The sequence below is a fragment of the Toxorhynchites rutilus genome, chromosome 1 (assembly GCF_029784135.1).
Source record: "Toxorhynchites rutilus septentrionalis strain SRP chromosome 1, ASM2978413v1, whole genome shotgun sequence".
Classification (NCBI taxonomy): domain Eukaryota; kingdom Metazoa; phylum Arthropoda; class Insecta; order Diptera; family Culicidae; genus Toxorhynchites; species Toxorhynchites rutilus.
In genome coordinates this window covers 167,495,265-167,520,134 of record NC_073744.1, presented here as the reverse complement: position 1 = coordinate 167,520,134, position 24,870 = coordinate 167,495,265, and the positions used below count along the sequence as shown (strand labels likewise).

Sequence of the window (24,870 nt, the reverse complement as noted above, 5' to 3'; positions counted from 1 at the left end):
CAGACGATTCGCCGGGCGAATCTGACAAAGGGGCACCTATTTAATATTTTTGTCGTGCATATTAAAACGATACAATGCAGCAACAGCAAAAAACGTCAACGACAAAAAAATACCACACTCAGAAAATAAAGAATACAATTCTGCATTAATGCAACGACCGCAGAAGGTAGCAAGCAGCAGAGGGCATGAATGAATAATAACCCCAATTAAAGTCTCCCCGTCATCATCATCAGTGTGGATATCGTGTGGAGGTTTACTTTCAGCCTGTGGCGGCAGAAAAAGAGACACGAAACAAGAAGATGCAAACCGCTGCACGCATTCAAACCATTAATTTATCAATATCAGCCGCGCTGTGTTGGGCAAATTTTGGATGGTCGGACGGGCCGACCTTTGGAAAAAAAATGGGACGCTGCTGTGGTTAAGGCATATCATTACACGACAGGGGAAACCGATTACCATATCCATTTTTCCCGGTGAGAAGACGAAAAAAAAATTTTTTGACATTTGAATACACGCAGAAAAAAGATTTCCCACATTTCGAAGTTTCGCTAGTTTTTAATGCAGAGCCAAGCGAGCAAAACAAACAGAGGGACGGAGTGTGAAATTAGATGAGACGAGATGAAGAGTAACGGCAATAGTTATGATGCAAAAAAATACAGCATTCAACCGGGCGCAGTAATCGTCGCTAATTTATCATCCGTTGCGCGTATAATTATTAATTATCAAAGCCATTATTTCAACGCTCCGCGTTGTTGGTTTGTAGTTTCAAACGCGGTAATTGGCGGTGATGGCGGAGGTAGCAACGGGTGGTTGGTGTCACAATCGCAACTTGTATCGTTTAATTTATGGAATCGCGCGCGGAATACAACGAGCAATGATTGTTTCTCGTTTTTTTCTTTCCTCTCCTCTCCTCTATCTCTCACTCCGCTGTTTTTGCTTGTTACGGTTCGTGTTGTTACGCTCAAATTACAACTAATTACAGTTGTTATCTGTTTCGGTACCTCGCTAGGGAGAGAGAGAGAGAGAGAGAGAGAGAGAGCGCGATTTGTGCGATCTCTCATGTAGACATGTGAAAATGGTGCCAGCTCCAATTGCTCAATTAAGATCGATTATTACCGGTGATTATCCCCCGAGTCGTTCCCCGAGTTCAGATCGAGCAAATTGCTTTGGTGGAAATTTGTGTAGCCTCGGGTCTTAAACGGTCCAGTTATCTGGGATGGTCCCATGAACGACTTTTCCCACTCCGAAAAGTGCCAAAAGCTCGAAGGGTGATAAAATAAACAGTTCCATTAAATGTGACAACGACGATGACTAAAACGGAGACCGGGCAGACCAGTGGAAGACCACTCGAGCTCATTAAGTAGAGCTGATAATTGTACGTTACGCGACATCGACGACGACGACGATGACGACGGTAATTCGAGCGTAGCGTGTAGATGCTGTCCAGGGTATCTCGCGAAACGCCGAAGCACGTAGTGATCATCAAATTAATAACTCTATAGCGGACCCCGACGGTTCGCGCCGTGCCGCGCTGAAAAAGTGCAAAAGAGCATGGACATGGACAGACCAACGACAGCCATGTTAAACTTGTTATTAGTGTCGACCACCCCTTCTAGGCCCCTCACGGTAATGGAAACCCCCCTGCAGCTGCTACAGCCAACCCGAGAACTATATAATTACTCTTGCCCTGGTCGTCACCCCGCCGTCCGAAGGTGAGAGAATATCTTCAACTCCATCACGGGGCGGACAGACAACGGGGCAAGGGTCGGGTGCGCTATGCACAACACACGGTGGTGTCACTAAGTGATTGCAAAGGTCAACTGCAGCAGAGGAACGCCGCGACACACCAGAGAGATTCGAACGCCTCGGATGACTTCATAACGAGCGTTCAAAGAGCCAACACTCTGGTGCACCATTGTCTGTGTCCCGGGCCCCGAGGTGCACAGAGCGCAAAAAGGGCATCCATCTCTCGCATCCACGGCTCACGACGGCACGGGACGGAGACAACCCGAGGGTAGAGGGGGCACAGAGATCGATGACGACTGCCCAACGTTTTCCCCGCCACTTAAAAGGTGCTTATTTATGGTCTCCGTCTCCGCTCTGCTCCAAGGCACAGCAAGCAGATTTCGCAGAAGAAGAAGCGAACGAGAGTTCGACCGAAAATGAGCAGGTTCTCAATCGCACAGAACCTCTGCAGGTCCTCCCCTGGGATGGGATCCTTCTTGACCAACCAACCGCCGCGCCAACCGAGGCTGGAAATTGTTATTATTTATAATAATACACTTTAATAGTAAGTGTATATAATCACGATTTACGTTAATTATTTTAATAGAATGTTAATTCGAGATGCCTGGCCATGATCGCAGCGCAGCTTTGTACACGACCCATTCGGTCGGTTGGCGCGATACCAGGCAAAAAGAAGAGGGGAGTGTGAGTTCGCTTCAACCATCGCACCATCATCATTCGCATCGTCGTCGTCGTGGTCAGCAGAAGCAGCGCAAAAGCTTATAATTTATGGGTTTTATGCCGATGTTTAAGACCCATGTTCTTTGTGATGAAAAAAAGTTGTTTTTTAAGTTGTATATTATTCTGTCGGAAGAGAAAGATAAACCGTGAGGAAGAAAACAAAACTCTGTGGGTAGTCATAGTCCTCCAAAGCCCATGATGGATGGGATGTGTAAAACTTGAATCAACGGGTGCTTGGGGTATTCAAATCATGATAATATTTATTGGTGATCTTGATTTTAGAGATTCTGATCAAGAGAGACTTGATCGAGCCTGCTGACCAATATTGAAAGCTAAAATGTACGATTTTTTTTTCGTAAAATGGATCCCCCAAACAAACCGTCCAAATGACCTATAGATGGCGCCACTAATGACAAAATTCACTAGCTAGCCAAATAACTAGTAATAATTAATCTATAGACCCAAATTAACACTGTATCCGCATATAGAATATTGAGCAAATGCTAGTTATACTCTTTATGCTCATATAGGGCAAATACAATGCTAAAATTTAGGGCTCGTAAAATGCTGCTGTTACTGCTTTCAATAAGCAATACTAGCGCTCGGTTTTTTAATATGTTATTTTAAAAAGTACGGAATTTTCTAATCTAGCTCAAACTCAGGTTGACCCCAATTCAGTGCACTCATTCTTTCTTCCATTGAAAAAATACCGACAACCGAGGATGCAAGATTCACAGACAAATTAATTAAATTGTATTGAAAATTCAATACAATATAATAAATATTTCTCTTTTCGAATCATGTATATTTTTGAAGAAAAAATATCTAAAATCTAAGTTTTCTTAAAACCAACACGGTACTGATACAATCAGACGTAAACATAAACAAAACGAAAAAATGGCAATCTCAATTTTTTTTCTAATTAACTCATTTTAGAACAATTTAGTACAAAAATAAAAAAATCATGCTATCTATTTTCTGTTCAAAAAATACTCTTCCAAAACATGGCTGAAGCTCAGAAATCAGAAACCGTCGTTGATCATCATTTTCAAACATTTAGAACGATAAATCATGAATATAAATATCAGAATGGTGTATAGAATCCATTGTTTTTTGTACTAAACTAACCCAAACTTAATATTTTCATTTATTTTTTTTTTGGAATCAATTTTAGTTCAATTTAGTACCAAAAAAATAAAACCTTTTTTTCATGTAGAATAATGTGTGAAATCTATTTTCGCTAAAAAATATAATTTCGCATGATTTCAGTTTTTTTGGTCTAAATTTTAAAATCACCTTTTTTTAAACCAACACGACACTGTTAAACGACAGAATTCAGGAGATAAGATCAGCAATTCTGGTTCACAATGAAATAAATTTCGTTTTTTAATCAATGATCAATTTTTCATAGTGTTCAGCAATTTACACTTACTGAATTTCTTGAGCAATTCTACAACTTTCAGCTCAATTCACAATCAGTTTCACTACTTCAGTAGCAACTATCATTCTAATTTTCAGTCTTATCCTCGTTTTCGTTTTCTATCAAGCCTTCAAATCTACTTTCTATAGCAGTTCTGCCTTCTTTTCATTCTATTTTAACTTTTCCCATTTCTGTTCCATATTTTCGAGTTGATTTTATTTTACAATATTTTTTATTCGTGCCATTATTGTGGAAGGGCCACTGAAATTTGTCTGAATAAAAAAAAGAGCTGCACCTGTTTCTATAACGGATGGTTGTCAGTTTTTATGGCCGTAATATTCTGTAGCTTCCGGATTTTCGGAATCGTAGAATTCCGTAGATTTATCTAAAATTATATTATATCACTTTTACAAGTAATAATGTAAATCCTCGTTCTAGCCGAATTATTCGTAAAATCATTTTTTACCTCAAAAACTATAATTTCGTAAATTTCAAAATGTGGTCAAAATTTCAAACACAATTCCAATTTTACAATTTTTTTTTTTCAATTAAATTTTCTAGCTGTCAGTATTTTTACATGAAAAAAAATTGTTTGAAATTACGACCTCATTTTGTAGTTCTACGAAATCCGGATCCGTTAAACATCATATTGTAGAAAATAAGATCATGATTAGGATTTGCCGAGATTGTGTATAAAGTCCATAAGTTTGGTACTAAATCAACCCAAAACTTAGTCCTGTTTTGATTCTATAAGTTCACCAATTTTAGTACAACAATATTATACAAGGCTTTTATATGATTATACGTAAATGGATTAGGGCGATACGATGCGATGGTGAACACAGGTCCTTTTCGAAAAACTTCAACAGTTACTTTCTTCGTGAGTTTGAGACCAAACATTTATGTTAATTAAATCAACTCCTCGATATATATACATTGATTGCATCTACGAAATCTTTATTTAAATTATTTTTGTACTAGATTGTACTAAACTTGAAATAATTAATATTTAACAAAATATTAAGATTGGTATTCTAATGCAAAATACAATGAATTTCATACATAATTCTATAGAATTCTAATTTTCTGGCTATATAGATTGTTAATTTTCTTAAGTTTGATGCTCAGTGGTGTCTCATCGGCTTTGTAAAAATAAAGATTTTTTCCCAATTTTTTTTTATTCTTTTATTGGCGTTAGCTCTTTAGGTTGTTAGGTAGGTTCGAAATTCGTTTTAAACTTATAAACTATGTCAGTACATCTACACAAAAGTACTAAACAACCGTGTTCCCGTGGTTTACTCGAGGTTGGTTCGAAATTTATCAAAAAATGAGAACTTTGTTTTTGATCAAATTTTGAAACTTAATATGATATACTTTTCAGATTGTGGTGTTCGAGGGTGTCGTGTTGGATTCATAAAAAAATGAGCTAATGACTTTTAAGATTTTGCTAAATTTTGTAACTTTTCAGTATTCTAGTTCTTTCAAAATGGGGCCACGTTTAACAAGAATGTTAAGGACATAAAATGAAAATAAAAACCTATAACATCTAACAAAAATATGAAAGATTTCGGACACTTATAACTCGACCATTTCTTGGTAGATCGTGGAGATATTTGCATCAATGTATTGAAAATAATTCTACGCATCTATAATAATAAAAAAGTAGTTTAATTTTGAAGAAACAACGTTCTGCTGGCTCAAACTGTGCTCCTCCAAATTTGCCGACCAAAACGAGCAATATATAAATGCAGTACGAATGTGTTTGTGTGTCGATGCGAATAATTGCGAAAACTGCAAATTCGTATGGATTTGTGAATTTGAGAATCAAACCAACGTTATAAAGCCAATACCGCTACAAACTTGCTCCCAGCTTCGAACCTGCCAGATTTTATTCCCGCCCAAAAGTGTTCTGTTATTTGGTTTTCTTTTTGCCTGAACTTTAAAACTTGAAATTAGAGTAGAGTGTGTGCCTAACCGTATTTAATCAGTTTTTGAGATATCAATTTTTTAGCTTGTAGTAAATTCATAAATTTTGCAAAACTACAGTTTTTAAAACAATATAGATTTTTCAGATGATTCGGCAAGGAAAAACTACTTTTATTTTAAGTACTAAATTGTACTAAAATTACTTAACTTGGATGAATTCAAAAAAATGTTAAGTTTTACGGAATTTAGCTCAATTTTGTATGCTACTGTGCATACGCGGGCCGGAAATTCGAATCGCCATGGTGGCGGCGAGAGTGTTGAAGATAGTTTTTTTTCAATTTTTTGGCTTTTTGATGAATATAATTTGGTGTAGAATAAACTTTTTGTCAAAAAACAACGAATTCGTGAGGATTTGTAATTTGGTCTATATTTAAGAATCAAACCTACGTCATAAAACCAACACCGCTACACACTCGCTGTCAGATATTTTCCCCGCCCAAAAGTGTTCTGTTCTTTAGTTTTCGTTTCGCCTGGACCTGAAAACTTGAAATTAGCGTGAAGCGCGGGCCTGAACGCGTCGTTAGTTTAATTAGTTTTCAGATACCAATTTTTACGTTTGCACTAAATTTTTAAATTTTGCTACATTAACTTTTTTCATGCAAAATAGGTTTTCATGATAATTTGGCAAGAAAAAAATACTTATATTTTTAAGTACTAAATTGTACTAAAATTACACAAGTTTCAAAAATAAAAAAAAAATTCGAGGAATTTAGCTCAATTTTGAATGCTACTGTACGCGGGCCGATTGCTCGACTTTTTAATGTAAATTAAAAGTGAATTTTAAGGTATTTATGTTTGTGTATCTCAATCAATTTCCCATGATAATAAAAATATAAGTTTCAGAGCACTTTAATAGGAAAAAAATATAAGTTTGCAATCAAACAGTATCTAACGCACCCTAATTAAAAAGTGCCCGTAAACGAGCACGAGTAAACACAAAACGTTGGCACCGATGCGATTATCTTTCATGCCATATAATTGATACGCGTATAACCGACTTCGCTAACAACTTTTTTTTTGCCCCGTTTAACCGCGCGCAAACACTTGTTCCGCGCTGTTGCTTCTGTTCTGCGAGATGGATGACGACGATGAAGCTGTGCGTATGCCGTCGTCGTCGTCGGAGCTAATTTATTATGGATTAGTTGTGATTTGTGGGGTAATATGTGCTCCGCTACTGCCTCGATGCTGCCTTGCGCACTTATTATGTGCCTCTTCTCACGTTGCTTTTCAGCTGCCGCAGGTTGGGAAGTGACAGTTGACAATGGTTAATGAGATTATCCTACCCCAGCGGTTTGCACGGGACTTAATTAAGGTTAAGCGAGAATACCAAATCTTAAATAACACAACAGATTAGTTCCATCTGAGATGAATTTATTATGAAGCTTTCGAAATGTGAACATTTGCATAATTAAATATTCCAATACTTTTCTTCGTACCCGCCGAGGGGTGCCCCCGTCGGTAACGGACGCTAGTTTCCCTTGAAGCAAATTTATGGCAAATAATCCGTGAAAGCCATTGGTTACACCGCCGCAATCACCTTTGGTGTAGTGTCGCACACTCATTTCGCGCTGAAAACTCGAAAGGTTGGCGTGGACCCAATTTACAATCCAACAACGACCGTCCGACGCTCTAATCGTGCGGTCAGCTTACGCGTTACGGATCGCAGGATCGGAGTTGCACACAAACTCTACAGAAGAGGGGGCTCGAACCTGTTCGGGTTCCTTCATCCACGCGCAATTATCTACGCTATAAATAGGAGCCGCGGAACGTAGCAACGTGGGGCCGATCGTTCAAATTTGTGGTCCAATAAATTCTGAAGAGGTGGACCCCTCGCGGGCAATAAATTTCGGCCCCGTTTAATCAGCCGAGGCTAACGGATTAGTAGAAGCGTTTTTCTCGGACGATTTAGCTGCCAACAAACAAATTAGTGCCACACGGACTACCTCGGAACCGATTTAGACCCGATAAGCTCCACTGCAAACAAGTTTTCTTTCCAAGTTATGACGGTGTTTGTGTGTGTGTCCGTATGTACGCACTGCAGCTCACTGCATTCCACCATCGCCGTTCCGTGGCTGGGAAACGATGAAGATAAAATCTTTGGCCTGACTGCTAATGGACCTGGTCCTTCGCTCGCTCTCTCTCTCTCTCTTGGCAGTCGGCCCTGGCGATGGCGATGGTGGAACAATGCGAACAACGCTGAAATTATACTTTGCCCCATTCTTCTCCCTCGGGAGCGAATGAGAAGGAATGCCTAAAATTCGAACCATTCCGAACTCTAATCAGAGAGAATGGAGCGAGGTGGTCTCCCCTATCCCCTTCAGGGTACTTACTGACAAAGCGAGGGACAATAAAAATCGCTGACGGTAAGGAATTCGATGTGAAAATATTTTCCCTTTCTTGGGGAGGAATTCAATTGACGTGCCATCGATATGTTGCGGTCTCTCGTTTGGCGCAAAGAACGCGAACCGCGTGGCATTGTCTGACGACGACGACGTCAAATCGGCTTAATTAAACAGCCATTAAATCAAGTTTGAATAAATTTTCTATGAGCTTTACCTCAATAATCTCGTGGGATAGCGTATATCACTCAATCAGACCAGTGTTGCCAAGACCATACAAACAAAACCCCACAAATTGCGAGGACCCAAATGGTCCGGAACCGTCCGGACCTAGGCTTACTCACACCTCACTGTAATCGAAGCGTCAAATCGCAGACCGCACGGCCGAGTGTTTTCTTTGTAAGGCTTCTCCCAGGGCTTTGGGAAACGGTGCGAAACACCGAATCGAGTAAAACAACCACTTATCGCATTACAATCCCGCAATTAGTGACGACGGGAACAAGTCGCATAAGACGGTACCAGCACCAACAGCAGCTCTCAGATTAATAGTTTTACCGTTTGTTCCGCATTGTGAAACCTCGCACTAATCTCCCTCTCTTTATTACATTCTCTACCGAAGAACGAACGAACGAACAACCGGTCGAACAAGTTCAGGGCTCGTTTACACACAGAAAGAAGGTCGCTTGTTTTGTGTTGTTTGCTAAGTCCCCTAATTTGTACCCGATATGTTACACCAAGTTTTGTATATTCCCGCCCGGAGAAAGCAAACCGGAACACAAAAGCTGCTTTGGATGAGGAAACATATCGTGTCTCAGTGAATTGACCTTTTCGCTGTTGCTTCGAATGCGATAACTTGCGCATGGGACACCAAACAGGATTACACCGAGAGCGTTATGAGGCGCTCTCCTTCCCAGCAAAGTTGGAAAGAATGAAGGGATTAGTTTCTGGATGGTTGACGTTCGATGACTGTGACACGATGTTTATTTTGGTTTGTGATTTCTACCCGAAACATTGGGACAACTTTTTTTTACTGTACGGCTTCAAAAATATCAAACCCACCAAATCCAGTGATCCAAAAATCCGGAAGCAATAAAATGAGACGACTCTAAAATTTCAGAAACTATAAAATTCTGAGGCTGTTTAAGTCCCTGAGCTTGAAATTTTCAAAAAAATTGTGATTGTACTAAAAATGTCCTAAATATGAGTTGTACTAAACAAGATTTTCTTCAGAATGGTGTTGACATTCAATGATTGTGAGCAGATTACCACCCGAAACAAAAATTGAAATTGCACAATCTCACACTTCCAAGAAAAAAAAGTTGAAACCGCGAAATTATACGGCACCTGAAAATCTTAAATTATATATGATTCGCAAAATACTGTGGAACTCAAAACATTGCGCGAAAAACTCTGAAATCACAGAAAGCTACGGCTATTTCGACTCGAAAAAGTTATGAGCACTAAATTTTAGAAAAAAATAATTCCGGCCACGAAAATCTACGCTCCAAAAATCTTGCAACAATCAAATGCGATGGCTCTAAAAGTTCCGAAACTGCGAGATTCTATGGCTGAAAAAATACTGAAGCTTCAAAATGGTATCAGAATCATTAAACTAACCACTGTTTTACAATTATCGAAACCCCGGAGTTGTACTAAATGTGCGTTGTACTAAAAACTGTAACTACAAAAGGCTATTGTTCTAAAAAATTCAAAGTCCCACAATCATAGACTAACCTTCAACTTTTGAGAGGTTTCTTCCTTTAGAATCTTCTTTGTTCAAAGTCATGTATTGCCGGATTCAGTGAATGTGTCTCAGTGAATTGATCTTTTCGTTGTTGCTTTGAACGCGATAACTTGCGATGGTACACCAAACCGGATTACACCGAGAGTGTTATGAGGCATCCCGCTTACCAGCATAGTTGGGTAAAAATGAGGGATTAGCTTTTGGATGGTTGAAGTTCAATAATTGTGACACGATTGTGTAAAAACCCGGTACAACTTTTTTTCACGATCTTCTGGCTTCACTTTCCTGAATTCCAGGATTTCCAAATTCCGGAGAGAAATATCTGAAGATCTTCAAATTATTTGATTAACAATAGTGCAGAATTGTACGGCTTCGAAAATACCAAACCCACCACGATCCAAAAAGCCTGAAGCTATAAAATGAGACGACCTTAAAAAAACCCGAAACTACAAACTTCTGCGGCTATTAAAGTCATCAAGCTAAAAATTTGTAAAAAATTGTAGTTGTACTAAAAAGGTACTAAATATGAGTTGTACTTAAAAGAACTAAAAAAAATCTTCTGAATGGTGTTGACATTGACATCGATGATAGTGAATCGATTGTTTTTGTTTGCGATGACCACCCGAAAAAAAAACCGGAATTTGCACAATCTCACACTTCCAGAAAAGCTAAGACTGCGAAATTCTACGGCTCCTAAAATTCTTAAATTAAGTCAATTGATCGAAATTTTGCGGCACTTAAAAATCATGAAAAAAAGAATCAACATCATCTTTTTTTTACTACGATTCAAATGTATTGAAACTGAAGAAAAAAAAATTGCTCTAATGGTTATGAAACAACAACATTTGTCCCACTTCGAAAATTGTGAAAGTGCGAAATCCTACTATTGAAAACAATGAGATTGTATGATTTGCAAAATACTGTGGAACTAAAAATTCTGGAATCACAGAAATCTACGGCTCTTCGCTATAATAGACTCTAAAAAGTAATGGGTACTAAATTCTAGGAAAATTAATACCGGCCACGAAAATGTACGCTCCAAAAATCTTGAAACAATGCAATGCAACGGCTCTGAAAATTCCGAAACTTTGAAACTTTTCTATGGCTGAAAAAATACTGACTACTGGTTTGCAATCGGATCCCTTCTTAAGAATAAGATGAAATGTAAATACATATTAGATATAAGATAGGTTTAAGGATTGAGTGTGATGAGTGTGATTGAGAGTGTGAGTGTGATCATTGTCAACATATCCTCATATCCCCTCCTTTTCCTGAAGAAAATATGTCACCCTTCTAAGCTCGAGTCGACCGCGAGTAATCGGTTTCCTATATTATTAACATTAGAATTAAAGAAAAATGTATATATATACTAGTAACAATACAGTAAGGAGTTCGGCTCCTTCAAACTTATGTAACTGAGCCTGTAAAAATAAACTATTCAAATAAAAAAAATGGTTTACAATTTCCGAAACCCAGGATTTGTACTAAATGTGCGTTGTACTAAAAACTGTGACTATAAAATTCTACTCTAACTTTGAACTTATAAGAGGTTTCTTACTTTAGAATCTTCTTTATTCAGAATCTTGTATTGTATTGCCCCTTTTTTTGTTGGTAATTTTAGGTACTGAATTTCTTTTTTTCTTCAAATCAAATCAAGTACAATTTAGTATAAACATGATATGAATATTTTTTCTCATCGAGATGTGTAAAGTCTTGTTCTACGAAAACAACTTAAATTCAGTTAAACTACAACATTTGATCGAAATTTGAATATTTTTTTTTTTTGGAAACTGATACTGCACCATCGAACATCACAATTCAAAAGATTAATTAACTTTTAGTACAATTTAGTACAAGCATGACATATTTCTTTCTCGTCGAACTATTTGTAAAATCGATTTTTATTGAAATAGAATGTTAATATCATAAATTTTCAAAATCTGGGGAAAATTTTAGGAAAAAAACAAAACTAAAAATTAAAAATCAAGATTTCATTTTTTCCAAATATCGTTCAGATTTTGAAATTTTACCGTTGAAAACCATTTTCAAACACTTCAGACTTCATTGGAGATTGGATTCATCGGTCTATAAAATTTACTCACATTTTTGTTTTCTTTACACATTGACTAGATTCATTAAAATTTAGAACAAAAAAATAAAAATTAAAAAAACATAAAAAACATAAAACGTGGTTCTCAAATGGGGATCAACACTAGGGTAGGAGCCTACCTGTTGGTCTCAAATGTTCCTATCTCACGCCTCCACGAAGATCATATGATGACATTTTTAGATCGGGCGTGAACTGGAAACACACACCTGGTCTTGGCTCCGAGAACGGGTGTCGAAAGTGGCTAAGTGAGGGGGTGCGAGCGAGTCAGAGCGCTATATCTCTCCCGGGGAAGGCCTCCCGGGTCATGGAGGCCTTGCCAACCCGCTGTCTCCCGGGCAAAGGAGATACACCCAGAAAATGGAGCTACGTTCACGAAGAATACTCAGAATGCGATCGCCCGAGGAGGGTCCCCGAACTGGAGCTGGTCCTGGAACGGGCGTAAGAGCGAGCGGCCAGCGGCTGGAGGGCGATGTGCAAGAGCGGGCCACCAGCCGGGTTCAACCCGAAGAGCTACCGCCACACGGAAACAGCAGCCATCGACATCACCAACGAAACGCTGCGCCTACGAGGCGTGTTGCGACTGTCAGACGACAGTCGTCCACACTTGTGGGTACTACTAGGCGACGGATCATGTGGACACATGAAATGAATGAATTCGTGATCCGCGCCTATTACATCTGCACTGCTTTGGAGACGGACATGAGCGGTCGCCCTCGAATACTCGCAATGTTCGAGGAAGCGTATCCAGAGTTCGTCGGGAGGCTTGACCAAAACGCGATGAACGCGAGGCGTAGAGCGATTGTACGCAACAATATGCTCTCCCAAACGCAAGTCGACGAGATCAAGCAGCAGGTGCAGAGAGAAAATAAAAATTAAAAAAGGAATAAAAAAATATTTTCCTTCAGAATTATATCTATTTTTGTTGAAAACATGTCGTAAAGTTTCAAAAGTTGATCAAAATTAGAGAATCAAAATTTTAATTTCTATACAACAGACAACTGTTACACAATTTATGGGAGTAATTCATAATTTGAAATTCCAAATATTGTGCAGATTTTTTTGGCACTAAATTTACCTAAACTCGATTTTTTGACATTTTTCTTCAAGTTGAGTAATTTTAGTACAATTTAGCTTGAGCTTGGTTTTGCTGTACATTTCGTAACTCCTCTGCGTGGTTGTTTGGAACCAGCAAAATTGCACAAAACACACTGAAAAAATTAGAAAAGAAATTAGAATTGAACAAATTTAGTACACAAATATTGAAATTCTATCCAATTCCGGAATAATCTAAATCATTTTCTAAACGATGGCGCTTCACGGTGCGGTGTTGGCAATTCATTTTCAAATTTCGGGGACTCATGCTTCGAAGTGTGAATAACAACGTCGGCCAATGTTAATACAAATTTGTATCTTTGTTGAATAAAATCTTCAATTTCATGAAGGTTTCGAAAATGTTCGGCCAAAACTGAAAATCAAAATAATAATTTTTACAAAAACAACATTTGAAAATTTAGGTCAGTATAATTTTATACTGATTTATACTGAATTGGCTCATTTGCTCAATTTGCTATTAAATTTTACTCAAACTAATTTTTTTTTTCATTTTATCCGAGTCATTAAATTTTAGTAGATTTAGTTTTGGTACAAAAAAAATAGAAACATTTTATATATGCAGAATTATGAGTGAAATTCATTTTTTTTTAATAAAAACTACAATTTTCGTATTTTTTTTCAAAATCTGGATGAAATGAGTAAAAAAATCAAAATTTCAATGTCTATCTCAAATCGCCACGGCGCCGTTTAACATCGTTTTCTGGGAAATTAAATCAGTCTTATTCCAGAATTGTGTAATCTAATCTTCATTCCACGTACTAAATTCACTCAAACTTTATCCATTTCCAATTTTTCAAAGTTAACCTAGTTTAGTACCATTTAGTACAAAGTAATATAAATTTCTTTCCGTGCAGAATTGTTTGTAGATTAAATTTCCAACCTTTACAAAAACGACACGGCATCTTTGAACGTCATAATTTAGGAAAAAAGATTTTCCAATCAAAAAATTGAATCAATTTTAATGTATTTTTTTTTATTTTACCGTGTTCGAAATGTCAAATTTCAGCTGGAACAAAAGTGCCGCTGGAGCCTATCGAATGTTTGTCAATGAAGTGACACTGTTCCAACTGAGGTGCTTAGAATGAAAAGAGTTTAAGTGATTCGATCGATTTCTCTTCATCAACTTTTTCATCAACGTTTGCCATAGAATCCGATAGATGAGGTTCTGACCTAACTTCCACATTACCAAATACAGCTGGAAATGAGTTTGCAGCTAAGTTTTGACCAAAAGAGAGAGTCGATGTAGAGAAATCGATGGTGTCACTTAAGCCCCTCAACTGATAAATCATATGGGAATTGCTAACGACGGTTTTAGGGCGTAGATTCCAGGGGCCTTGGAGACAAGAACGAGATATGAGTTAAACGCCGAAGACTCAACTCAATCATGGAGAATCATGGAAATGTTTGATAAACAAGGAAATTAGGTACTCCTTATGAACCGGAACCGAAAGATCTTGAATGGTGATATTCCAGCAGCTAAATGAAGACAATTATTTTTATTCACGACAACGCCCGACATCATGTCTCAACAGCAATTGGTAAAAAACGTTCGTGAACATGAACAAGAACGAAATGATTTACCCCATTCGTCGTATTCTTAGGACATTTATTCTTCTGATCGAAGGTTGTTTCGATGGATGTGACATTATGTGGCAGGTTTGTTTCTGTCACAGTAATCGTAGATCGGTTCTGAACTTGGACCCCTTTCAAATCGTCAATCTGGACACAATTGATAAATGACAAAATGTGATTAGTATACCAGTCTGTTAGAGGTCTGTATGGAGGTAGGTGGAGGTAGGCGCAAGGTGGTTCACTTGCTTCGCCTTTGTTGCCAAATCCAACACACCTTCTGCCTTCCCGACCCCTATCTACCGAAGCTTAACGATGTAATAAACTAGTTAAACGAGCGGTTCCAATCGGAAAGTCGGTTCCGTCCCGGAACCACCCCATTGGGGCTACCATAATTTTTTCTTGAGCTACTAATGGCCTCCAACGGATGGGTAGACACGGATAGTCCCTCCTGAAATACACTCCGCTCGTTTGTTTGGTTTCGAATTAACACAAGAAATCGCCGAAGCGTGTTGAGTCACGCAAAATCGTTGCTACCACGCTAGTTACGACGACCAACCGTGGTCGCGGTCGTCGTGATCGGATTAGGAATTTCACGCTACCTCCTTCCGCTCCCTCCCGCGCTCCTCTGCTTGTTGTGACCAACAAGCAACACAACGGGGTTCTCGTCTCATTTTTTTGATGAATGGGTTGCTTAGAAATTAATTAAGCTGTGTCGCACAGCATGGCGTGTGGTCGGACGACAGACCCAAAGGGGGAGCGGGGGCGGTAGGTCTGGTACAACCCATCGACGATTTATTACAGCAAAACCGCCGTTAATTAGTTCTGCCCCCTTTGAGTGTAGAACCGCACGATTTTAAAATATTGCATGATTATCGGTTACAAGCGCGCACATTTTGCGCTCTCTATCGGTGTTGTTGTGCACCATCACCTTTTTGTCGACAACAAGTCGGGCCCAAACCGCAATTTAATATTTATTACCGTTTCATTGTGTACCATTATTATTTACACGGCTTTTTTTTGTGCTGCTCAACCGTGTCGAATGTGGAGCAATTTTTTTCTCGCGCGAAATCCAACTGGCAACTTGTCAACCCATGATGCCGAAGCCGTCTCTGTTTTGTGGCCAATGGATTTGAACGCCTGACAGCTGACGATTAGCCTCTTTGGCCTTTCCCTAGCACAGTGCAGCGAGGCACCAAAGGAAATGTGCAATGGGTTACCACCGGTGGCAATTACCGTAAATTACCACTTTACACTCGTATCTTTACTTTACGTGCCACGTAATTACCCCCCTCCCGTTCCAATGATGTTTGGGCTTGATTATTGTAATTTGGGTTAGCAGCCAACCCGACGCGAGCTTAGTGTCGTTAGTGACGGCCATTTTCCGCCATTTCTGAACGAGATCTTATCGTTGCTGATGCGAAAGAATGACCACTTCCTTTCGCTGAATTTCAATATTTTTTTTTCCTGTCCCAAAGGACAAGCGGCGGTGACAAATGAGAAAAGCGAGTATCGGTGACACTATCAGGCTGTGTGCGTCTCCTGCTTGCGCGAACGAGACGACGGCGACGCTAATGTAATCAGAGATGACAATCTGAGAAATTAAGAGAGAAAAAAAGTCGAAACAAGTACGAAGAGAGAAAAAAGTACACACGTGAGATGGGTTCGATGGTGTAGAGCGGAGTCAAACGAGGCAGATGCGATTACGAGATAATGATGAAATATGATCGAGCGACGCAGTTGTCAGATTACGCGATCCAGGGAGGAGATTCCAACGGTTTGGTTTTTTTTTTCTTGAAGTCGGTGCCAAGAGCCTGGTCCATCTCGGATTACACAGCGGTGTAACCAACAATTTAATACAGCTTTTTCATGAACATTTTCTATTATTCTATTATAATTGAAAATAACTAAACAATGTTCACAGAGTTCAATAAATATAAAAAATACGTAGAAAGCAATAAAAAAAATATAATTAAAAAATCAAAATTTTGAATAAAAATAGTAAATTCCGCCATAAAGAAAAACGAAAGACAAATGAGAACTTACTCAAAATTTCAATAATTTTCAATGAAAATTCGATGGATAATGAAAAAAAAACAAGAATAAACAAATTAAATCAAAATTAAAGACGAATTGAAATGTTTGCAGAGTACAATAAATATAAAAGAAACTACATAAAAACAACGTAAAAAGTTGAGATATATTAAAATTAAAAAAACAAATATTTTTTTTGGAATAGAAAAAGTTATTAAATGACAGAGATATCATCAAAACTGGACTGAGTGCTAAGAATGCAACCAAAAATGTAAACAGGTACAAGAAACTACGTTATAACAAAACAATAATAAAAATTCAATTGAGCATTTCGAAACAGTAGAAAATGAACTATGGTCGAGAAAAAAAACTGGCAAATGCATTACCCACCATAAAGTGATGTTCACCCACTGTTGTCCCATGCGATAGAAAAAATATTCGTCTTACCTGCAAAGAAATGGAATAAAAAAATGGGTTAATAATATGAAACAGAAAAAACATACGTTTTTTTACATTGTTCTAAAACATTATTCACCATATCAACATGTTCAACTGGAGGTCTCCTCAGGAGAAAAACAAACTTTTGGAATACTTGGATGGAGTCTTGAATGAGTATGAGAATGGGAAATGGAAAATAGGGAATAAGAAATGAGGTATGCAAGATGAGGAATAAAAAAATAATAAAAAGGTACGAGGGTCACTATTTATATTTCGGGAATAGGATCAAAAACAAATAGTTAAGCTGCGAATATATTTTTATTGCTTTTCAAAGTACTCGCCACGTTTAAACCAATTTTCAAAGCATTTATTCCAATCGACACGAGCCTTTTTTTTTGAGCGATTGTCAAATTATGTGGGATTTTTTTTTTTTATATAAATTCGTTTATTTTTACAGGCTCAGTTACATAAGTTTAAAGGAGCCGGAATTATGTGGGATTGAACGTGAACATAATTTTCGCACAACTAAGTGTTCATGTAAAATCGCATATATGCTGGTGGAACTAATGCTTAGGGATGCCTCAATCTCACAATAGGTTACATGACGATCTTGCTTAATCATTTCGTGCAGAGCATCGATGTTTTCTGGCACTACAGTCGATTTTGGACGACCTTCACGAAACTCGTCGGACAGCGAACTACGACCACGATTGAATTCACTATACCAGCGATACACAGTGGTTTTTGATGGAGCTTCATCGCCAAAAGTCAAATTAAGTTGATTGACGCACTCTTGTTGTGATAATCCACGTCGAAAGTCGTAAAAAATCATCGCACGAAAATGTTCACGATTCAGATTCCATTTTTTTGCCGAGACCAAACTTTCAACTAAATATAAAATAAACAAATAGCGTCCGTATGACAAAATGTTCTGAGTACGTATATCGTCAAAAATGTCAAACTTTACGATGGAACCGTCAGATGGACTCACATGACATCAGTGTTGCCAATTCCCGAAATATAAATATTGACCCTCGTATTAGAATGGGAAATGAGATATGAAGCATGAAAAATGAGGATTAAAAAAAATAGTAAAGTGGAATGAGCAATAAAAAATGAAGAATTAGAAATAAGGTATAAGGAATGGGGAATTGAGTGTCTAATGAGTATGAGAATGGGGAGTGGAAAATGGGGAATGAAAAATGAGGTATGAAAAATGACGAATAGGAAAATTAGTAAAGAGGAATGAGGAATGACAAATGAGCAATTAGAAATGAGAACTGGGAATAAGATATAAGGAATTAGGGGTAACTAATTGAAAATAAGGAATGAGGAATGAGGTATGAGAATGGGGAATGAGAAATGAGGTATGAAAAATGAGGAATAAAAAACACGGTAAAGAGGAATGAGAAATGAGCAATAAAAAATGAGAATTGAGAAATAAGAAATTAGGAATAACGTATAAGGAATAAGGAATAGGGATTTGAGGCTCGAATGAGTATGAGAATGAGGAAAATTGGGAATGAGAAATGAAGTATGAAAAATGAGAAACAAAAAAAAAGTAAAGAGAAATGAGGAATGAGAAGCAATAAGAAATGAGAAATGCGGAATTGGGAACAAGATATAAGGAAATAGGAAAGAAGAAAGAGGAAAGAGGAAAGAGGAAAGAGGAAAGAGGAAAGAGGAAAGAGGAAAGAGGAAAAAGGAAAGAGGAAAGAGGAATGAGAAATGAGAAATGAGAAATGAGAAATAAAAAATGAGAAATGACGAACAAGTAATTAAGAATAAGGCACGATGAACAGAAAACGAGGAATAAATGTGGGTATGGAATGAAAGATGATGAATCAGTGATAAGAAATAGGAAATGGAAAATGAAAAAGGAGGACTAAGAAATGAGAATTGAGAAATGAGTAATTAGGAACAAGGAATGTGGGATAAGTAATTAGAAGAGAGGAAAGAGGAACGAATAACGAGGAATAAGAGTATAAATAATTAGGAATGAGGCATGTTGCACGGAGGAATAATGGGTTTGGAAGGAGGGATGAGTAATAAGAAATGAGAAATGATCAACGTAAAGCGGCGAATGATAAGGAATGAGGGACGAAGAATGTGGAATGAGAATACGACTTCTTGCGTTATTGGTACCATAATTTGATTGTATTTTTGAGCAACAAGGTCGAAAATACGCATGATTGAAGAGTTTCACTATTGGAATTGATGGTAATTATGTCCCAACAATATTTAACGTTGGCGTTGTTAAACACATCGTCAGCGCAATTAAATTTTTTTTTCTTTCAGTGACCTACTATCAAAAGAGCACAGTGATATAGCCCAAGAAGCAAATCAATGATCAGAATTCGAATTATTTGTCCCTGGTATTGACGAGAAAAAACACGAAAGACTGAGAGATTGAGAAACTGAGATATTGGGAGATTGAGAGATTGAGTGATTCAGAGATTGAGAGATTGAGAGATTGAGTGATTCAGAGATTGAGAGATTGAGAGAATGAGAAATTGTAACATTGTAACGCTGCGAGTTTGAGAGATCAATAGATTGGAAAATAAACTTGAAATAGAAAATTGATGGAGAGATTGAGATTGGGAGATCGAAAGACTTAAACATTGAAAGTTTGAGAGTTTGATTTGTCATCAATAGATAGAGGGATAGATATGAAGTAGAAAATTGATAGAGATGGACAGATTGAGTCAACAAAGCAACACTCAATAATGAATTTATTGCATTTCAAGTTGCAGCTTATTCACGCTCTGGCGCAATACATTGCTGCTCTATTGTTTTTGCTCAATGAAGAAAATATTTCTTCTCTTCATTTTTTACATTGATAAGAAGGTTTTAGTTGTCATTTAATTCAATTAATATATTCGTACAGGATATATTCAACAGATGGCTGGCATGAGTAATCAATTGCATCGGTGGTGGGCGTGGTAAGCGTAACTGCTATGTTCTCCTGTGACCCTTCTGTGTGTTATTTTTTCGATGCACAATTTGAATGCTGCTGACAAGTTTGATATTTTCAACAGTTTTCTTACAAAAAATAACTTCATACTTTTCGGCATTTATAAACAAAATAAGTTATTTTAACGAAGCCACGCTTATGTTTTTATGATTTTTTTCATCGCATTTGAAACAGATCCGCAATTTTCAATGATATTGATTCATTTCTGATGGGGAATTTAGTTTCAATGAGCTCCGCTCAAAGTCAGCCAAGTGTTCTTGTGGCAATTCAAATCACGCGAAGTTGAGCTCCGGAGCGCGATTTTCTATATTTTTTCACGCATCATGAGCGACAAGTTTCCGACAAAGGCTAAAAAAAAAGCGGGGGCGAAATCCGACAAGTTCTTCCCAGGTTCAATATTGAATTCGGACTATTTGCAACGTTATGTGGCGGGTCCATTTTAGAATTCTGTTTTTTTTTTCTATATTTTTCAACTCATCGTGAGCCAGAAATTTCCAATAACGTTCAATTGGAGGGAAAAATGCGGAGACGAAATACAATGAGAGCTTTGTTGTTATGATTTTATATATAGACGATTTCCTACCGTTATATGATGTCAGATGAATGGAACCACATTTTACAATTCTTTGTTTTTAAATTATTCGACCCACCGTGAGCGGTAAATTTTCGAGATAATCGTCTAAATGCAATGACTTCATAGGACATTTTTTAAACGGAATATACCAAAATGTCTCGAATTCTGGTCTCTTTCAACCCCTTTCAAAAATTCAAGTTTTACATTTTTTTATTTTTACATTTTTCAACCCATCGTGAGCGGTAATGTTTCGAGATGGCGGTCAAAATACAACGACTTCATAAGGCATTTTTCAAACGGAATATACCAAAATGTCTCGAATTCTGGTCTCTTTCAACCCCTTTTAAACATTCAAATTTCACATTTTTTTATTTTTACATTTTTCAACCCACCGTGAGCGGTAAATTTTCGAGATAATGATCTAAATGCAACGACTTCATAGTCGTTTCAAACATTTTTCAAACGGAATATACCAAAATGTCTCAAACTCTGGTCTCTTTCAACCCCTTTTAAAAATTCAAGTTTTACATTTTTTTTATTTTTACATTTTTCAACCCATCGTGAGCGGTAAATTTTCGAGATAGTGGTCTAAATGCAACGACTTCATAGGGCATTTTTCAAACGGAATATACAAAAAATGTATCAAATACTGGTCTCTTTCAACCACTTTGAAATCTTTCGTGTGTTTTCCAGTGGTTTTCGTGGTCATGCCCCGACTTTTTCAAACTCCAGAACAGCGGCAAGGTGGGGAAATTAATTAACAGACCTACTCTCTTTGGAATTCTCGAACGTTGGGGGAAGTCCTTGTGACTACTCCCGGCAATGATTTGCGTCCTTTCTAAAAGGTGTGGTGTTTCAATTCATCCATCAAGCAGCAACCCTTATCGCGGGTTTTTTTGCCTGCCATTTTCTCGGGACTCTGTTTGAATTTTTTCGTCGCCACCGGCGCAGCGAGTGACAGCAAACACACATACCTGCTCTGCTCTGTGTCACAACGTTCCGTTTCGCTGTGTTGTGTTGTAGGTGTGGGCGCGCGAGCGGACACCAAAAAATGGATGAAAAGTTTTCAAAAAAAAAAACAAAAAAAAAACGCCCGCGCGCTGCGAGGGAAAAAAGTGGCGGTATAACTTTTTTAATTAGAAAAAACTTTTCAATACAAAGCGCGGCAGGGAGCCGCCACCATCGTTCGTCGTTTTCCCGGAGTGAGAGACAGAGAAACCAGAGTCAGGAGGGGGGTTTGGGAAATGAGATTTTTTGTCAGTCTAGTTACTCTGCCATGGCCAAAGCTGTCGCGCCTTTCTGTGTGCGGTGAGAGGACACAGCTTGGTCCTGGTCCTGCTGCGAACGGGCGAAGGATGGTGGCGGCGAAGTCGGCTGGGGGGAAGGAGGGGATGGTAAATGGCAGCTAGGCAAAAAGCTGCCTGCCAGGGCAGCACTGAAACAGAATTATGAGCCGTCATTCGCCGGTGAAAGAGCGAGAAAAAATCGGATTGAATAGTGGAATGGAAAAAGCTGTTCTTGCAACAACGGGCAACAAGAAAAAAAACGGAGGAGGAATGAGAAGTACATCAGAGCCCAGGGTTGTGCTCACACACGCACACGGTCGCCATCGCACAGCAGTTCGCGCGCATAGAGAGTGGATGTGAAGCACACGGGTATTAAAAATGTATGAATGTTTAAAGAGTTTTCCGCCAGGATGATGTGTCGACGAGAAGTGGTTCCCACCCCCCCTTCCTCTTTCGGGTCCAGAAAACGAACGAGAGAAGCGTGAATGGGAATGTACCAGTCGACTTGGTATGTAAATAAGTTTTATTGAAAAATCGTATGAATAATTTATATCCAGCCCTGTGGGAAGGATGGCTGGACTGCGCAGGGCTGGGGATAAACGGCAGAAAAGCTGAAACTCTACCTACTACCTACAAAATACAGGAACGTAACGCTTTTTCACCTCGGGCTGGAAGACGACAGCACACGGTAGCAATTTCATTTAAAATTCCATCAGGCAAACGTGCAAATTTATCTCCAACAGGGGTACACTATTTGTGTGCGCGCGTTTGTTTACACCCCTGGTTCGGGAACGCATTTGTCTGAGCGCACGTGTGTGTGTGTGTGTCAAGTGGTAAACACTAGGGCACAACGCGATAAGTGTTGCTAACTCGCATCAGAAAGGACGTGTCAACACACACACATACCCGACTGACGGGCGTTTGTTTATATTTGGTTGGAACATTTTGACACCCAGAGTTCAACCATTTGAGACACGTCTCATTGATTTTCAATCGTTCGGGGAGGGGTGCAAGAATGTCAACCCGTTATGAGTTTATCTACTCTCTTTTTCGTCTGCAAACATACAAAACAGACACACTTCCTGGCAGGATTACGGTGAATAGCGACTATGACGACGGCGATAGCTTACGGGCATGAATTTTTCATCCCATCTTGAGTTATCCTTTCAGGGAACATGTTGCAAAAACCTTGGAGGGCGTGAGCACTGATTGCAGCAAGAGCGTTCCTGTCATCGGCACTTTCTCCACAGGGCTGCTCGCTCTTGTCGGACATGGGACGGAACAAAGAGTTACAAAGGAAGCTATTATTACAACAACTATTTTTCCATCTTTTCTCTTGCTATTGTTGTTGATGTCGCTGGCGGCTTTGAGCGAACGGAAAAGAGCAGCAGCTTTGCTGCTGCTACCGTGCAAGTGAATGGTCGGAAGCAAATCAATGGCGGCGCTCCACAGAATGTTTGAAGGAGTCAGATTTTCATGATTTTCAGATTTCTCATGTTTTCAAATCCTCAGATTCCTGATTATGCATTAGGTTGCCGAATTAAGACTCCGAGCTTCGATTTTGGGTTCGAATTTCGAATTCAGATTCCGAATCCAGGTTTGGATTCTCTGAAGATAAAGATTCAGAATTCAAGATCCCGAAATTTAGATTTCAGATTCAGGTTCTAGGCTCAAATTCACATTCCAGATTAAAATTCAGAGTTTGGTACATTTTCAAATTTAGTACAACAGTTTGAATTTAGTACAAAAAAATCCATTTCAGTAATTTTACGGTTAGTTCCTCCTAGATTCCTAGACCTCCACATGGGTGTATTCAGATTTATGTGAAGAAAGATTAGTAAGATTTGTGTGTATATTCAAAATTTTGTACTAAAACTACTATCATTTGAATTTTTGAAATAAGAAATAAGTTTGAATAAATTTAGTTTAAAAATTAATCTTCAATAAAATTTTACATGAAAATAAAACAAAGTTTTTAGCAAGATCTCCTTTCATTTTTTTTTTTTCAACTGATGAACACTGATCTAATTTTCTTAATTAAGGTGCATGGTGATGCGCCGTGTTTCGATTTTGGACAAACCTCACTACAATTCCAAATACGACAGCTCACAAGATATAATTCTTCGAAACTAAGATTAAGTTTGAATGATTTTAGTACAAAAAAAAAGTCTTATCAATAAAACATCACAAGAGAACGGATAATCAGATTTGAGCTGCCATTATTTCGTTGTGTTCGTCCAAATTCTAATGATTTCTGCATAGCATATGTTCTGCAGTCAAATGTTTAACTAATTGGAGTTCATTTCTTCAATGGGAATTTATGACATTGAAATTTTTCGTTCCGTAGTGGTGAAATCTAACTTGCCAAACTTAATAAAATATGCTAAGTTCAATTGAATTCGAGACTCATTCCATTCATTCACTCTAAATGAAATTCTAGAGGCGTCGTCTGTAATCGACCTCGAATACCCAAGAGTAAAACAGTTTCGAGAGAAAACTTTAAAAAAAACAATTTAGGGCGGTAAGAGGTTCGCTGGGTCTGCTAGTTATGTATAAAGTCTAAAATTTCGATTCAGAAAATATATTTTTAACCAGCTTTTTTCACATAATTTTTACAAACCAAATAGAAATAGGAAAGCAACTTCTACGCGAATTCAGATTTGAGTGAAAATAAATTGAAATAATATTTGTTAATAAATTACATTAATTCGATTTATTCAAATCAAAATTGGGTTTGAGTTTATTTCGCATGAAAAAAATAATGCGAAATCTTTCGTAAACGACTTTTATATGATACATTTTTAAAATAATTTTTTT

At 38.0% G+C, this 24,870-nt stretch overlaps 1 protein-coding gene across 7 annotated transcripts in view; it reads right to left on the bottom strand.

Annotated features, from left to right (window-relative positions):
* The window catches only part of LOC129774403 (trithorax group protein osa), a 476,322-nt gene that overhangs the window by 139,755 nt on the left and 311,697 nt on the right, over positions 1 to 24,870 (bottom strand). The gene's annotated exons all lie outside the window — the stretch shown is intronic.